Genomic DNA, 16311 nt, shown 5'->3' with positions numbered 1-16311 from the left:
GTGAGTGGAGACTCCCAAAACCAAGTGGAGTCCCCCAAAGGTAAAGGGCTAAACCGAAGAATGCACTGAATGAGAGCTCAGAAATCTCAGCAGAAGCAGTGGGGACCCAGCAGGCACAGGGAAGGGAGCCTCAAGAGTGGTTCATGTCATCTAAAAGGAAAAAAAGCCCACATTCATTCTGCCAAATGACACATGTGAACACTCCTGAGCCATTTGAAATGCCCTGTGTTTGCTTCCAGCATCGTCCACAGCCACAGAGCCTGGGAGGGGGTGGTCAGGCGCAATGGTGCTGGTCCAGCTGGGTCTGCGCTGACCAGCACAGCCAGTGCGGAGTCACCCTCTGGCCCCACAGCCTGCTTGCTCTGCAGAACAGCACCACCAGTCTGGAGCCCTGTAAAGGAGCACAGGGGAGGGGTGCAGGAATGGCCGGTGAGGTTGGCATGGATACACTCCCCTGGGGAAAGGCTCTCTGGGAGCAGAGACATCCGGGGGAGGGGGGGGTAGGGGTGCATGTGTGTGCAGGGGAGGAACACAAAGAGAAACCCTTTCCTGTGTGCACCAGCTCGGGGCAGACGTTTCTGTCGCTGGGGCAGCAGGATCTGCCTGAGCAGCCCCGGGACCAGGACTCTGGGGCTGTCCTGCACAGGGGCTGGGGCTGTGGTGCAAGTGTCCAGAGCTCTGCAGACCCCCGCAGTGGGCAGTGCTGCAGGGCCACCCTCAGCCTGGGCTGCTCTGCTGGGTGGTCTGGGGAGAGGGCAGGGGAGGTGGGGAGAGCCGGAGAGGGGCTGTGATGGGCTGGAAAGGGCCTGGGAGAGGCAAAACGCCAGCAGGCAGCTCCTGTGTGTGAACAGCAGTGTGGCAGCACCCACCAGTGTACTTGCAGGCAAATGGAGGTCTCCTGGGAAAGGCACCAGGACGTGGAGGGTGCAGAAGAGAAGAGCCCAGGGTGATCCCTGTGTTGCATGGACACACTGGGGAAGTTGCCCCACGGCCATCGTCCTGGACCAGCCCCTCACATGGCCCCTTTCCACTGCTGGCTGCTCACCCCAGCTGTGAGGTGGTGCATGGCCAGCTCCGTCCTCCTGCAGCTCTCTATATCCCGATGGAGGGGAAAAGGCCAGCCTTGAATGGTCACTCTTCTGCATCAGACCCCAGCAGATCTGGGAGCACAGCTGTCTGCTAACAGCCGTGCGGGATCCACCCGGACTGGGTGGGGGTCAGGTGCTTGGATCCCCCAGAGTCTGGGGGATCATTTCATAATCATTGAATAATACTCCAGCCCTTTCCATGTGCGAGGTCTCTGGTTCCAGCTCCGGCTGAATTCTGGCTTTCCTCACTCCATCCCTGTGTGCATGGACAAGGTCTCAGTGTTCCCCCTGGGCAGCCTGTCCCTCTTCCACCCTCTGTGCATTTCCCCCCGGCACCCTGAGTGCTGGTGCTGCTGCCAGGGCAGAGGTGGAAGATCACCTGGAGTGGCTCCTCAGGGAGATCCCTGGGGAAAAGCTGTGCCCAGTCCCGGCCTCATGCTGAGCCCCAGCGAGGCAGAGGGGATCTGCCCTCTCCCAAGCCACCCTGGCGGTGCACTGGACAGGTGATGGCTTTGTGGGCAGCCCGGCTCCAGGTTCAAGCTGGATGCCAGCTCGAGGGCAGGAGCGCTGGGATTTCATGGGCTTCCAGTGGTGAAGGCAAGTGGGCACATGCAAGTGCAAAGGCTGAGGGTGGAAAAGGCAGTGTGGGGCTGGTGAAGGCCCTCCCTCTGCTCCCCATGGGGAGGAGAGTCCCCAGGCAATGCTGAGCTCCACTTTGTCCAGCTAGAGGGGAGCACAGGGCAGGGTGGAAGAGGCAGACAGAGCCTCTCGGGATGCCAGAGGGAGTTTTCCAAAGCCCAGCACTGAGCCAGGGACATTTGCATCTCACCCCTGATGCTGCCCCAGCCAGGCTCGCTCTGCCCTGCCCGAGGAGCTCTCATCCCTGTGCCAGCCATGCTGGAGCAGAGGCTGTGGAGCTGGAGGTGCCTCAGGCAAAGCTGTGCCAGCCCCGGGGAGCTAGCCCTGATCATGGTGTAGGCCAAGCCCCTCCTCACATGTCCCATCCTGCTGGGAGGGCAGCACAGGAACGGGGGAGCAGACTGTTCCTGCCCGGGGGCCGTGCAGGACCTTTTGGGAGAGAGGCAAAGGTGACAGCCGCTGTGCTGCAGCAGCACCTGCTGTACCCTCTCCATGAGGCCCCTGCTGCTTCCCTGCCCACCCCTGCCCCTGCCTGGCCTGCTGCCCCCTTGCTCCCAGCCCCTGGCCCCTCTCCTGCCACCGTGGGGACCAGGTCTGAAGGCAGGAGATCCCTGGACATCCCCACCTCTCTCTATGTCGAGGATCCAGCCCCAGGCATGCAACAAGATGCCCGCTAAGACGCAGAGGAGCTGAGCACGAATGGGACAGGACAAGGGTTCTTGCTGCTCCCGACAACATGCTCTTTGTAGCAGGAACCCAGATGCAGATGGTGCTTAAACACTTGAGCTGGGATACAGAAACACTTGCTCTCGTAACTATGCATCATCAAATCGGACCCCAAGTGGCTGCCCTCACTTTTTCATTCAGCTGTTCGTCTGTGTGCAGTGTTACGTGGGTAGGGGCTGAAATCTGAAGCCCTCCTTACACCTTTGAATTGGCTTTCAGGCAAGAGTTGCTGTGGGGATATGTGGTCACCTTTTGTACCTACCACCTTCTCTGGGATCTGCTCGGATCCCAGCTTCCCTTGCCAAGGCTTTCTTGCCTGTAGTGAGGGGCAGGTCTGAGGCAGAGATGGGGAGTCAGGTCAGCAGGATGGGGAGAGGGTCAGGTCAGCACCCGAGAGGTGCAGGGCCAGGCACAGGCATGTCCACAGCGCAACTCAGGCCAGGCCCCAGGACAAGGGGAGCAGCTCTCCAGGAAAGGGGAAGAGGCCCCACAATGACGCCAGTCACTCTCTGTCTCCCCTGCTCTTGTGTCCAGCAGATCCCCCTCCCTCTCTGCCTGCATCTCCACTGGCACTGGTCACTGAGAGATGAGCTCTGGATCCAGGCCTTGCTCCCGAACAGATCACTCTGGCACTCTGAGCTCATCCTATGGAGCCCACAGAGTCCACAAGCAGAGCAGAGGCCCTTTTGTGGTGCAGTTCCTTGCGTGTATTTTTGGCTCCATCTTTGAAGAAAGGCCTGAGTTCAGGCACGCCACAGGATAGAGCTCCTTTTATTATGGAAATGTCATTCTGGAGGCCAGGGCTGGCAGAAAGGTGCCCAATGCCTGGTTCTCTTGATGCTCACGGGAATGCACCTCCACCACATTATGAGAGTGCTTAAGCCATATACAAACCTCAGAGCACAGCAGGCCAGTGTGGAAGTGAGGAAAAGAAGCCCTGAACAAAGAAAGTTCTGCTACTGTTGGTGGCTGTGTCTCCAGGAAGGCTGCAGCCCCCATGCAAAGGCTGCAGTGAGGAAATGTGGGCTGTGGTAGTGGGGGGGATGGTCCTGAGGAGCAGAGGGTCTGTCCCCACAGGCTGCGTCCAGACTGCCCTGCTGCATCCAGACCCTCCACTCCCACTCCACTGTGAGCAATGGAACATGGTATGGGAAGGGACCAGCCCACGGTGACACCTGGCTTCCACCCTCGCAGAAGAGGGGTGTGAGATCGCACCCTGGCTGTGGCCAGGGAAGTTGAGCTCTCCTAATGGACACAGGACCCATCGTCTCACCCCGCCTGTACTCACCTGAGCTCCCTTGGTGTCAGTGCCAAGAAAGGCACTGCAAAGGGAAAATCTGCTCATTGCACTGGGGGCATCAGAGGGAGCTCAGACTAGTGGGCTCTGAGGTTCCCCCTTCTCTGCTGATGAAGGGAGATGCCTGCCTTCCTGCTTCAGCACACTCTCTGGTTCAGATTCAGATGAGAGATTCCTGAGGACAACTGGCATGAATGAGATGAGTGAGAAAGAAAGAAATGAACAACACACATGCTTGATGCCAAATACCCTGGGAATGAGAAGTAGACACACATGAGACGCACCTTTTACCCATTGAACCATTTTCACTAGCACATCCTTGAGCTCCTTCTTCCTCATGCTGTAGATGAGGGGGTTCAGTGTTGGAGGCACCCCTGCGTACAGAACAGCCACCACCAGATCCAAAGCTGCGGAGGAGATGGAGGGGGGCTTCAGGGAGGCAAAAATGACAGTGATGACAAAGAAGGAGACCACAGCCAGGTGAGGCAGGCACATGGAGAAGGCTTTGTTCCAGCCCTGCTCAGAGGGGATCCTCAGCACAACTGTGAAGATCTGCACGTAGGACAGAACAATAAAAATGAAACACCCAAAGACTAGACAAGCACTAATCACAATAATCCCAGTTTCCCGGGGGTAGGCATCTGAGCAGGAGAGCTTGAGGATGTGATGAACTTCACAGAAGAACTGCTCTACAACATTGCCTTGGCAGAGTGTTATGGAAAATGTGTTAGCACTGTGCAGGGCAGCATTGAGAAAACCAGTGGCCCAGGCAGCTGCTGCCATTTTGACACAAGCTCTGCTGCTCATGATGGTCCCATAGTGCAGGAGTTTGCAGATGGCCACGTAGCGGTCATAGGCCATGACAGTGAGAAGAGAATACTCTGCTGTGAAAAAAAAGAGAAGCAGAAAGACCTGGGCAGCACATTCCCAGCAGGAAATTGACCTGGTGCTGCTCCGGGAATCAGCCATGGATTTGGGGACAGTGACAGAGATGGATCCAAGGTCAAGGAGGGAGATGTTGAAGAGGAAGAAGTGCATGGATGTGTGGAGGTGGTGGTCGCAGGCTACGGCTGTGATGATGAGGCCATTGCCCAGGAGGGCAGCCAGGTAGATGCCCAGGAAGAGCGCAAAGTGCAAGAGCTGCAGCTCCCACGTGCCTGCGAATGCCAGGAGGAGGAACTCATTGAGGGAGCTACTATTGGACATTTGCTCCCTCCCGGCTGAGGGAACTGTCTGAGGAAGAAGATTCATTGACAAGTTAGGACAGACCTCTCTGCAGAAACTTTCCGCGTAACCTGCCCTAAACACACACACATTACCTCTCCCCATCTCAGCATGATTGTCATTGAGCTCCATGGCTGGAGCTCTGATCTGTGCTGGCTGAGGTTGCTGTGAGGAGCAGGGACCTCTGCCTGTGGGCTCCAGAGGATTCAGCCCTGACCTACAGCACTGCATACATGGGAGCAGGGGTGACTCAACTTCTATATTCACCTTTTGAATCAGATTGAATCCACTGCTCATGTAGAAGGGCTTTCAGCATCTTCACTCCCAGTTCTAAACAATGGGAGTTCATTAAGAGTTTTAAGGATTTTTTTGTTTTGTTTTGTTTTCTTTTCTTTTCCTTTCAGTGCCCTCCTCAAACCCGAGGAGGATTCTTGGAGACAGAAATCCTCAGCACTGCTACTGCACTCAGAGTGACCAGCTGTGGTTCCTGAGAGACAAAAGGATTCTCTATAGCTTTAGCGCAGAGTGAGGAGAGCTGGTCTGACCATGTGTCTTGTTCCCAGCTGCCCTGTGCTCGCACCTCAGAGGTGGAGGACAATTGCACTCATGTTACCCTAAAAAGAAACGACACCACAGAGGAATCCAGTTCCAAAGCGCAGAGCAACCAACCCAGCACCCTTTCCCTGAGCATCTGAGGGACATCTCAGCACTCCCCTTCTAACCAGGAACACATCGGAATCATTCCAGTTGCCCACATGCAGCCTGCCAGCAGCATTTCCATGGCCTCAGTATCTAGGAGGTTCTCCATGGGGCACCTAGATAACACCAAGATGCAATGGGGGATCTGTGTCCTTCTGGAGGGCAGAGTGCAGCCCATCTGGACACCCCAAGGAAACAGTGGAATGTCCTAAGATGGGGTGTCCTGAAGAGAGAGTTGGCTCATTCCCAGCCCCCAACACTGCATTGTCAGGACCCCCACACGTTAGAGGGGGGCTTGGGCACCTCAGTGTCAAGGACGTGTCTGCATGGCAGGACCCACAGGGTGAGTGTCTGAACTGCATCGGAAACCCCCCTGCCCAGAGAGTCCAAGGGCAAGGACAAGGGCAGCATGGACAGGTGGGTACCGGAGAGCAATACCATGATATTTCTGCTGAGGGAGGGAAGCAGAGGGAGCTGTGCCATAGCTGAGGCTCTGCAGCCCAAATATCTGCAAATGTCTTCAGCCTGGGGCACAGGCAGAAGCAGGTGGACATGCACTAACTTTCACAGTGCTGCCACATGGCTGGAATAACGGAAATGTGGTGGAATCGCTCACACCACTGGAGGGCTGTGATGGCAGGCTACAAGCTCTTCAGGGGAGATTGTCGTGGAAGATGAGGTGGGAGGATGCCCTTAGTGTGAAGGGGCAGCTCAGATGTATGGAGGTCATCCCTGGGATGGACCAGGGGCTGGGTGAGAGCTTGTGGGTGAGCATGACTTTCACACCACTCAGGCTGAGGAGGTGGATGCATCTCCTTGAATCAATGTGAGGAAGCCTGTAGATCAAAGGGCCTGCTTCTTTGCAGGCAATTTCATGCCCCTGTCACAGCAGAGTGCAAGCAGTGCAGGAGGTTTCTGGAGGGTGTCAGGACATTGAGAGGGCTGACCACTATGACAACAAGGCTCTTCTTTGAAAGGTTGTGGAGATTGGGGGAGGTGCCAATGATGAGAAAAAGGAATATGTTGTGGCCATCTGCCAAAAAGGCCACAAGGACAACACGGGGAGCTGCAGGCCATTCCACCTTACTTGAGTGAGGAGTGTGTCATGGAGCGATTCATCTTGGATCACCTTTCTGGGCACATGAAGGAGAAGAAGGTGACTCAGAACAGTCCACACAGATTAAGTGAAGGGAAATTGTTCCTGACCAACCTGATTGCCTTCTCGGATAAAAGAGCTGTCTTGTGGAGGAGCAGAGGGTAGTGGAGATTCCTTACCATGATTTTAAGCAAGGTGTTTGACACTGTCTCCCACAATATTCTTGTATACAGGAAAGGTGTTGTGATAAGCTGGGTAGACAACCAGATGGCTAACAAGCTGGTTGGATGATCGAGCTCAGAGGGTTTTTAGGAAGGGGTCATTCTTTCCCTGGAAGTTGCTGACAAGTGGAGTATGCAGGGGTCTCTACTGCCACCTGACCTGTCTAACAGGTTCATCAGTGACCTGGAGGAGGCAACTCTCATCACATTTGAGATGAACCCCATCAGGCAGAGCAGTCACATGCTTGAGGGCTGCCATTGGGAGGGACCTCAGCAGGGAGGAGGAATGGGCTATCAGGATCTTTGTGAAATTCAAGCAGGACAAATGCCAGCTCCTGCACCTCGCATAGACCAACACCCTGAAGCGATACAGGCTGGGGAGTCCCTGTCTGGGCAGCAGCTCAGTGGAAAAGCACCTGGGAGACTTTGTGGGCAGGAAGCTGAATGTGATTCAGCAGCGTTCCTTGGCAGCCACGGAGGCGACAGCGTCCTGGCCTGCATGAAGCAGAACAAAGCCAGGAGTTCAAGGGAAGTGATTACTACTCTGCCTCGTTAGAGCACATCTAGAAGCTGCATCCATTTGGGGGCCCTGTAGAAGAGCACTACAGATCACTCTGAGTGATTTCAGTTGCAGGCCCCCAAGGTGATCACGGGCTGGAGCACTTGTCCTGTGAGGAGAGGCTGAGGGAATGAGTTTGTTCAGCCTGCAGAAGGGAAGGCTTTTGGAGTGACTCGGAGCAGCTTCCCAACTCAAGGTTGCCACCCATAGTGAACCAGGATTTTACAGGGATTCATGGCAGGAGAATGAGAGAATGAATCAAGACTTAATGATGAAGGACTGCTTGTCCAGAATAGGCCTTCCTCACCGTCTACAACACCAGTTCACTACAACACGACTCCCAGTGAGTGTGATGCATGCAGAAAGTCATGGCATGAGGGTGATTGCACTCTAACAGGCCTAAGGTCCTTTGCAGATCCAGGAAAATCCAGAAGGATTTGGAGGGCCTTCAACATCCCAGGCACACAATTGTAAGGTCAGCTTTGTCACTGTGGGAGGCTGAGGGAGCTGGGTTGGTTCAGTGTGGAGAAGAGGAGGCTTTGGGCAGACCGAATAACAGCCTGCCCATCCCTACCAGGAGGTCATCAAGAAGATGGAGCCAGGCTCTTCACCGTTGTGCACCATGGGAGGATGAGGCCCAGTGGGCACGAGCTGAAAGAAGAGAGCTTCAGGCTGGGGATAAGGGCCAGTGTTTTACCCATCCAAACAGTGAAGCACTGGGGCAGGTTGCCCAGAGGGTTTGTGCCACCTCCATCCTCAGAGGTTTTCAAGAACTAAATGACTGAAGGCCTCAGCAAGCTGGTTGGAGTTGATAGCTGAGCCTGCTGTGAGAAGGAGGTTGGGCTAGAGACAACCTGAGGTCCCTTCCAGCCTGAAGCATTTGGCATTTCGTTCCACCCTGGGTCTTCTCTTGTTGAACTTAGGGAAAACAGCCAGCTTCCCCATGGCCATGGAAATATGTGAGACAAAAGGATGAGCAGATCAACTGCATGTGTCTTGTCCTTCTCTGGTCAGAGGAGTTCAGATTCAGGGCTGCTTGGCAGGTACCCCCACATAGCCCTGGGCTTTCATTTGCTTCACTTTTCATTGCATTTTCCCCTCTTTTCCACCGTACAAGCTCTTCTCCTTTACCACCCTGATCTCCTCCCATGCAGTCAGACCACCTCTCTTTACCCTATCCCCATTGACCCTGCTTTTGCTGCCTTTGTACCTTCCTTTGCCTTCTCCGAGATGGTTGCCATGCTCATTTCCACCATTGCCAGCACTTCCTTTAAAATACTACCCCCTTTATTATCTGTAGTGTCCTGCAGGTCGTCATGCTGTTATCCTGTGAGAGGCCTGGCAAGATGGCATGAGGCATCTGCACGCACACATTCAGAGCTGACAGAAAGGAGCTTGAGTGGAGAGGGAGCTGGAGAAGCTTGGAGATGAGGCCAACAGAAGCCGTCTGGAGTTGTGCAAGGGGAAGTGGCAGGTGCTGCCTTGGGGAAGTGACCCTGAGGAGAAGGGCCTGGACATGATGAGGGATGCCATATGAGCCTGTGGTGCGTGCTCACCACAGATGAGGCCAGCTGTATACGGGGCTGCATTGGGAAGCGTCTGGCCACCCAGACAAGGACAGTTACTATCCCCCGTCGACTCAGCACTGGCGTGGCCACATCTGGAATCATGTGTGCCAGTGTGGGATGCCCAGTGCTGGAGGAATGGGGAGGACGTGGAGAGGGTCCAGAGGAGGTCTGCCAAGATGGGGCATGTTGCCTGCAGCACATGACCTGTAGAGGGAGGCTGAGGCACCTGGGCTATATTATCCTGGTGAAGTGGAGGCTAAGGGCAGTAGAGGCCTTGTTTCCTCCTCCTGCCTCCCAGGGAGCGCCTGGGAGGTACCATTTCATTGTCCCTAACTCAGTGTTCCACCCCCCCACGCTCTCACTGCCCCCACAAAGAGGCCTGAGCAAAGTGTGAGGCAAGGGATCACTCTACGCAGGGGCTGGGTGTCACTGCCTGGCCATGTTGTATGATGAAACACATCAAGGGTGACTTGGCATCAGAGCCACCTGCACATTTCCTTTGCCTACCTGCAATCAGGGCCTACAACTTTTTGTTCTAATCAGCCTCCAGGGAGACTCTGTGAGTAATGGCCCTCAGGGGGACCCATTAATGCTCCTGGAAGCTGTGGGACTGGCTTCTGAATTCAACTTCTTGAGAGGTTTGTTCAGTCTCCTTGCAGAATCTGACATTCATGGACTCAGCACCAAATACACCCGAGGGTCATTAAAATACAAAAAGCCCTAACAAGCCATGTCTATCCCCATGATTTCTTTCAGTGCTCGTGTGGCTAATTGGAGAGGTTTCAGGAGTGTCTTTACAAGAGGAAGATTTCAATGAGCACCTAAAAAAAAAGAGACAGGATTTCTGCTGGTAACGTTTTCTTTACTTTTCAGCTTACAGAATAAGTGATAGCCACATTCTCCAACTCATAGTGACTCAGAGGGTCTCCTAAGGAATCGTGATGTGTGAGAAAAGCAGTATTTCTGACAGGAGACATGTACAAACAGCCTTGCTCCTCACCTCCCTAGCCCTGCCATTTCTCTCATCAGCTACTAGGGACCTACCTCAGTCTTGTTAAAATCGAAGTTTTCTTCCACTCACGTCTGTAGCTGAAGGGTACAGCCTCTATGCACCAATTCCCACCTGCTTTCCTTCGAGAACTAGCTGCAAATAGACACAGAAGGCTTTTTCTTTATTGGGATCCAGCAAAAGTAAAACATGATGGAGTTGAATGAAAAACAAAATAAACTCCTAAACTGTGTTTCAAGTCCAGGCTGCCTCCAGGGAGGTGCACTTTCCACAAGGGATAGCCTTAGTAGAAATGTTTTAGACAGATTGATAGGAAAGGATAGAGGAAAAACCCAGTTAAGGCATTGTCTAAAGAGACAATTAGCCTCCTGAAAGATGAGGCAAGCTCTACACTCCCTGAAGCTCAGAGCAGCGCCTAGAGAGAGCAGAGGTGTCTGAATGAATAAAGAGAAAGGAGAGAAGGAAAAGTGGGAAACAAGGGAAAGTGCCTATGTCCAGACAGTCTGCTGCAAAGATGATTTTAGAAATGATCAATTTAATCAGGATGTGGGGAAATATGTGGAAGCTTACTGAGATTAAGTCCTTAGCATAACAGGCAAAGCGGTGGCACACCAGCCTAAGGGGTAGATGAAAATTTCTTCTCCTGAGATTCACAACCTTCCTGACAATTTCCATTATTTCATCATGGGAAAACATGGACATTTTTATTACAATGAGTCAGTCTCCAAATCCAGTCCCCACTGACTAATCAATTTGGCAGACAGGGTTTGTGCCTCTGGAGAAGTGGGATGAATTCAAGTATTTGTGTACAAATGACTATCACAGATAGATTGCCCAAAGCACAAGAGCTGTCCAAGGTAAACTGGAAATCGCTTGTGAGGAGAGATGGGCAGCTTATTGCTGCTGAAGTAGTACCAGTTGAACCAGTTTCTTCAGGGCATCCTTGAGCTCCTTGTTCCTCATGCTGTAGATGAGGGGGTTCACTCTTGGAGGCACCACTGCATAGAGAACAGCCACCACCAGATCCAGAGCTGGGGAGGAGAGGGAGGGTGGCTTCAGGTAGTCAAACATGACAGTGGTGACAAAGAGGGAGACCACGGCCAGGTGAGCGAGGCACATGGAGAAGGCTTTGTGCCGGCCCTGCTCAGAGGGGATCCTCAGCACAACTGTGAAGATCTGCACGTAGGACAGCACAATGAAGATGAAACACCCAAAGACTAAACAAAGTCTAACCACAAGCGCCCCAAGTTCCCTGAAGTACGCCTCTGAGCAGGAGAGCTTGGGGATCTGGGTAATTTCACAGAAGAACTGCTCCACAACATTGCCTTGGCAGAGTGGTAATGAAAATGTGTTAGCAGTGTGCAGGAGAGCATTGAGAAAACCAGCAGCCCAGGCAGCTGCTGCCATTTTGACACAAGCTCTGCTGCTCATGATGGTCCCATAGTGCAGGGGTTTGCAGATGGCCACGTAGCGGTCATAGGCCATGACAGTGAGAACAGAATACTCAGTTGCTAAGAGAAAGTAAAAATGAAAAACCTGTGCAGCACATCCCCAGTAGGAAATGGCCCTGGAGTTGCTCAGGGAATTGGCCATGGATTTGGGGACAGTGGTGGAGATGGTGCCAAGGTCGAGGAGGGAGAGGTTGAAGAGGAAGAAGTACATGGGGGTGTGGAGGCGGTGGTCCCAGGCTACGGCTGTGATGATGAGGCCATTGCCCAGGAGGGCAGCCAGGTAGATGCCCAGGAAGAGCCAGAAGTGCAAGAGCTGCAGCTGCCGCATATCTGCAAATGCCAGGAGGAGGAACTCATTGAAGGAGCTGCTGTTAGACATTTGCTGACGCTGAGCATGGGGGGCCTGTCCAAGGAGGAAAAGACAGGGACAAATTAGAGCAGTCTTCTGGGGGACAAACCCTTTGCCTTTCTCACAGAACCTCCCACTTTGCCTCTCTCTTTACCTTCGTTCAGCTCCCCAGCTCGAGCTCCGCTTTGTGCTGCCTGAGTGTGCCATGCAGAGCAGGGGCCTCTGCTAACGATTTCCAGAGGAGTCAGTGGTGCTCTGCTGAGGGGTGTAAATGGAGGAAGGTGACAAACATTTCCAGTTCTTTGGTGGGGATAGGAGGGGTTTGGGCTCCATGAGTTGAGCTAAGGATTCTCAGGCCAGTGACCCAGTGGGAATGTCAATATACTGATGCCCAGTGTTGTTACGGTGAGCACAGGATAGAGACCAGTAATGGGAACCACACTGGTATTGTGATTGAACTGATACTGCAATTGCTCTATTTTGCTAAGTGTAACTCACACTTGTATTGTGATTTCAGCATATTGCTGTGTCACTCTGCTAAATCAAAAATCCTGTGTAACGTCCAATATCTTCAAAGAAGTAAATGTTGATATTAAACGTTATACCGTCCATGTGTGGAATAGCTAAAAGAACCTGGTCAGAGAGGATTGGACTCTGACAAGCTCTCCTGCCAGCTGTCTTGGAAAGGGAAGATCCTTGTGAGGGATTCATCTCCCCCAGCCTTGCCCTCCTGAGCAGAGGTGCTTGTATCTGAAGCAGCCACCCCAGCTCCCATTCTAGCAAGGCAGGGAAACTGTCATGTGAAGGCAGCGGGTGCCCGACCCTTTCTGGATGTCTCCATTCCAATGCGATAGACCCTCTCCTCACACCAAGTTACCATCTGCTCTTCCCCTGTAGTGCGAGTGGGGAGTGACTAGCTGATGTACACATCCTGCAGCAGATTATATCTACCCCTTATGTGGAAAGACTGTTCAATATTTTGGCACCTATTTTCTCCGGAATATAATCTTCAGCAGAGGTGTCTGATTAGATAGTGATTTATCTTTTAGATACCTCCATCTCACCGTGGGAGCATTCTTTGACAGGGTAGAAACCTTTGGCATTTCAGCTGCTCTGAGGATGAGCATCTGTGCATCCCAAGAGGAAATAAGGGCTCTCCGTGACTTTGTACAGAGTCACGGGATGTGGTCTGTCCACGAGTCTTGCCCCTCATGGCCTTGCGCTTGCACCTCACTCACCTAAAGGACACTCACAGTCACAAGTTTCTCTCAGAAAGGATATGACTGAGCTGAGAGCCGAGGACTTCAGGATTTCGGGGAAGATCTCCACATGCTTCTCTCTCAGGTCAGATAGGGAGAAAGTGATGAAGAGCATGACAAGGTCAACTAATTCACCAACCCCTTGCATTGCATTTCCTGGAGCCTCACAGGGTATGGGGGGCTGGGGACAGCTTACTCCTACGTACACCCCTCTGTTGCACAACTTGCAGAGCAGCTGTCTGAACTGCAGCTGAAACTCCCCAACCCCAGGCAGCCCAAGAGAAGATCAGGAGCAGCAAGGCCAGGAGGGCAAAGAAGGAGCAACACAGTGATGCTGCTGCAAAGGGAGGCAAGGAGAGAGAGACAGACGGGCACTCGGGAAAGCCTTCACCTTCCCCAGCTGCGCATGCCGACTCGCAGGCGGCAACACTGCAGGGCAGTCGCTCTCAGCCCCTTTGTCAGACAGCACAAAATGGGCCCGTGGCAGTGGAGATGTCTCTCTCCTCTGCCGCAGGTCTGGCCACAGAGGAGGTGGCTCATGGCCTGCACTCCATGGCTGTCAGGGCAGAGGATCTGCTGGGTGGGAGCAGAGACACAGGGGACTGGCCCAGAGGAACGTGTCTGTATCGGAGGGACTGACCATGACTTGCCCAAGTCCTTCCTCCCATGGCAATCCTCTTTGCAGTTCCCTCTCATTCCCTGCCCATCTCGCTGCCTGGAGCTCTCCCTGCTGGCAGCTCCTTCTCTATCCCAATGTCTTTTCCCTGACAGTGCTCACAGACCCCATCCCACCCTCTGCATGCTCTGTTCTGCCCAACAGAAACCTACCGGGACAGGGCACTGGGCAGAGGCATTGCTGTGCTCCAAGGTCCTGAGGAGCAGGTCAGAAAATCCCTGAGAAGGCCATAAAGGTGATGCTGGTGCTGTCTGTAGGCTGAGGAGGGGTTGAAGGGGTTTGCTGAGCTTTCTCACAGACCGTGTGATCTCTGAGAGGGAAGGGTTGAGAGTCTCAGTTCCTTCCCAAACCACAAAACTCTTTCCTGTTTTCCCCCTCCCCATATAAGCAAACTCAAAGCACACAGCCTAGAAGGAAAGCTCCTTCCCTTTCAAGTAGCCCCTGCCTTGACCTTCCTTTTGAAAAGTGCCCTCCACAAATGTCCTCACGGTGGGTTGGAGCTGTCAGCAGCCCTCACCCGCACACCACCCTCTCCACAGCACACTCAGCCTGCCCTAACGGGCTCTCTCCTCCCACCCAGAGCTTCTCCCTGCAGCACTGTGGGGACTTTGCTGGGCAGGCTGAGTGCTGACCCTCACAGGCAGCAGACTCACTGCCCGGGGCACACAGCACCCTGGGGTGCAGGAACACTGCTCTGAATGACAGCCCTGGCTAGACCTCTGGCACACCCTGGCTTCACACCCATGCAGCTCTCCCTGGCAGAAGGCAGCAGGACACCCTGTCCCTGGCATGCTGTGGTGGGGAATGCCCCCCCCACACACACTCTGGAGAAGCCAGGAGAGCAGTCCTTAAGAAAACTCTCCGTTACGGGCTGGGTTTAGAAGACCCCTCCAGCAACAGCAGTAGCATTGCCCTGCAGCCAGAGGCTTACCGTGCAAAGGGCTGTGAAGATTCCTCCCACAAGGAGCTCTCCTCTGGCCTCCCACTCCACACTCCCTTTCACTTCTTCTGCCTTCTCTCATGGATGTCAGCAAGAGCAGGCAGTGCCCACAGCCCTGCTGCTCTTTGCAGATGAACTGCTCCTGCACACAGCTGTCTCTCAGCAGTGCTGCCAGGTTGCCATGAGCTCCCTCTGTCCCAGGAGCCCGACCCCGCTTAGGAGCAGAGGCCCAGCAGAAGGACTGAATTTCTCTCTCCCTTGTGCTCCCTCCTCCTGGGACACGTTCACTAAAGTAGATTACAGTAATGAGCTAGAGTCCCTCTCTAAACCTTTCAGAGACACTGAGTTCAGCATGACTATTTGTTGCATCAGAGGATGGTCATCTAGGACACATGGAAACGTCCCACTCTGGAAGACCCTATGCCCATCTCTTAACTACACAGCACACCTAGACAGGGACAAGAAGAGAGTTTGTTTTCCCATGGTTCAGCTATTGACTCAGGTGAGTGCATCTGGGCATCTCATGCCTGTGTGGAAGTCCCCGGGATGGAGTGGGATTCAGCTCTCTCCCATGAACTCCACAAACACACAGGAGGTGGGATTCCCCTTTCTCAACCTGTAGTGAGCACAACATAGACGTCCGCGCGCAAGCTCCTTGTCTAAGCTCCCACTGTAACCAATAGAGATGGAGGGTGGGAGTCAGTTGTTGGCACACAAAAACCTGGTGACATTTGAAGAGACAGAGGTGGTCCAAAGCATGTGTTTGCTTGCTGTGATGGAGCAAGTGAGAGACCCACATCCTTCCAGAGCCTCAGCTGGGGGCCATGTAGGGAATTTCCTTGGTCATCTGAAATGACACGAGATGCCTAATACTGCTAGAGCTCCACTCATGAAGCTGAGGCACAAGCAGATCCCTACACTGTGAGCAGTTGATGTAATTCAGTGCAGACACTCCATTTCATGACAAAAATAGGGCAAGTGCCCCAGGGCATTTCGGGTTTCCTGCCTCTGCCCAAACACCGGAATCCCACCACTGCCTTCAGGCAAAGTCCATCCCATCTAGAGACAAGTGTGCTTCATAAATGGGAAGCACATCACACCAAGGAATCTACTCACGTCCCTGCACTCTTCAACCCTTCTAGCTCTTATTTCTCTGAACCTCTTCTCACCCCAAATGAATGGGACTGTGTTAATGATTTACACAAGGTGGCTGGATTGCTGACTCTCCAGGCCCAAGGACTTTCTCAGTGGCACCTTGTCCCTTCTGGAGATCAGTTCACCTCTGTCACAGGCCCCAAGGTGCTGCAGGGTCAGCTTGGGCAGCAAACCCCTCTCCTTCTGTTCCTGCAAGGCCCAGCTCTCTTTCTCCCTGGCCTTGGCCGCTGCAGGGTTTGCTCTTTTAGTGGGAACCTCATTTCACCATTACATTGCCACCTGCTCTCTATGCCAGCCTGTCACTACTCAGAATCAAATCCTCTGCATGCACCAGGTCCTTGGTAACAGGTTTCCC

This window comes from Apteryx mantelli, chromosome 24 (genome assembly GCF_036417845.1).
Source record: "Apteryx mantelli isolate bAptMan1 chromosome 24, bAptMan1.hap1, whole genome shotgun sequence".
Classification (NCBI taxonomy): domain Eukaryota; kingdom Metazoa; phylum Chordata; class Aves; order Apterygiformes; family Apterygidae; genus Apteryx; species Apteryx mantelli.
The sequence above is the reverse complement of the archived record's forward strand: the minus strand, read 5'-3'. Positions refer to the sequence as shown.